We start from the raw sequence: 2,076 nt of genomic DNA, 5'->3' as shown, positions 1-2,076 counted from the left end.
AAAAAAAAAGCAAAAAAGAACAAGGCAGAACAGATGTCAAGCTAAGAATGAGCAGCTGCTGATAAAAATAATGAAGGGGAAAAGGAGGGATATTTACATTAGGCTAAAGTATTTTTTCCTTCCTACTATGCATGTTGCCGAAGAAATGAAAAATTGTCCTGATTACTTAAGGTTCATTTAGCAAAAACACTAGCAGTAAATAAACCGAAATACATTTCCACACTTATGCACGCCTCTTCCTGTTCACTCAACATTCCAAACTTGCTCCTTCTGCTGCTTTGCCATGAGGCATAGTCATCGCTGCTGCAGTCATTTAGTCGAGAGATTTTACTTCAATGGACGAAGCCACGGACCCTACAACTAGATGAAGAGATGAGGGCAGTGATCCTCTCCAATCCCAGGAAAATGCACGCGACTGGGATAATCTCGAGGAAATCAGCGACGGGGAGATTGTGACAAGTTCTCCCTCTGCTTGCCTTGAGTGTTTCCTCCAAGTTGGTAATGCAATCAGATTGTATTAAAATAATAATGGCTGTTAATTAGTAAATTTACGTTAGGCTAAAGTATTCTTTCCTTTCTACTATGTGCATTGCCAAAGAAGAAAATCTATGTGGAAACTCCAGGGGAGGATTCCCAATTAAGGAAGAGTTGCTTCAATGCAGAAATGCCAGTGGATGGTGAATACTTTTTTGTGTGTGTTCATATTGTAGAGAAAATAAATCAAAAGATAATTTTTTTTTTTTTTTGTCTTTTTGAGACAGGGTCTCTCATGCAGTTCAGGCTGGCCTTGAGCTCACTTTGTAGCCCAGGCTGGTCTCAAACTCCCAACGATCCTCCTGCCTCAGTCTCCCAAGTGCTGGGATTACAGGCATGTGCCACCATGCCCGGCAAAAGATGACTTTTTAATTTTTCTCCTTGTTTAGAGTTTGGCAATATAGTGTAATGTCAGCAGTGGTGGAGTCAAAGTCAAGAATTAGAACTTAATGAGGTATAGGTATACTACGAATAGCCATGTGCCTCTTGGCCAATATTCCTTTTTTTGTTTTGTTTTGTTTTTTTTGTTTGTTTGTTTTTTCCAGTACCAGGAATTGAACTCACGACCTTGCGCTTGCCAGGCAGGCGCTGTGCCACTGAGCTAAATCCCCAGCCTCAATATCCCTTCTTTATGCTTCTTGTTCTCATGTCTGAAAATAAAGAGAGAAGACGGTTAAGATACCTTCAGTTCTGAGATGCAGGGATGCTCAATTAATTTATTCTAATAGGTCTAACACATTAGGTAGTTAAGGACTGAAATCCTCATAGTTGAAGTAGCAATTCATTTGACAGAAGTTTCCAACTAGTGACCAGTCCCTCTCCCTTTCATCTCTAGCCTTTAGCTATTCCAAAACAAGGAATAAAGCTAGAATGGAATTGACGCAGCATTCACCAGAGCCCCATGAGTGTAGTCCTGCAGCACTTGCTTCTCTATTTTGTTCATTAAAATAAAAAATAAAGTCTGTGTCCATCTGGCACCATTCAAAGGTTGCCAACCTGGCGCCATTCATGGGTCCTAAATACGCTGACTCTTACCTTACACAAACTTTGTACTTCCTGGTTATAAGCTCAGCATGAGGGAAATCAGCAGATTTTGTTATAACTAGCTAGTATCACTTAATTCCAACAAGCAAACCACAAATTCCATACAACTGATTTTGCTCTATGCTCCTTAAAACAGATTGCAGAGAGAGTGATTTAAATTTTGAGAAAAGGTAAGACAGTCATAAGGGTGCTCAAAGTTTATTTTTGAATGGTGAATAACTTGAAATATAATCTAAAAAAGTAAATCAATCTTCAAAACTAAAATGTACTGTTCGATTGTATTCATATAAAAATAAAATTGAAACTATCAAATGTATAAAATAGGAACCAATTAACCTTTTTTAAAAACACAAAGTCGGGCTGGGGATTTAGCTCAGCGGCAAAAGCACCTGCCTGGCAAGCGCAAGGTCGTGAGTTTGGTTCCCGGTACCGGAGAAAAACAAAAAAAAAAAAAAAGAAAAACAAAAAACACAAAGTGACTGGATCTATCTATACAGC

Source organism: Chinchilla lanigera, unplaced genomic scaffold (genome assembly GCF_000276665.1).
Source record: "Chinchilla lanigera isolate Chin_1 unplaced genomic scaffold, ChiLan1.0 scaffold00031, whole genome shotgun sequence".
Lineage (NCBI taxonomy): Eukaryota > Metazoa > Chordata > Mammalia > Rodentia > Chinchillidae > Chinchilla > Chinchilla lanigera.
The sequence above is the reverse complement of the archived record's forward strand: the minus strand, read 5'-3'. Positions refer to the sequence as shown.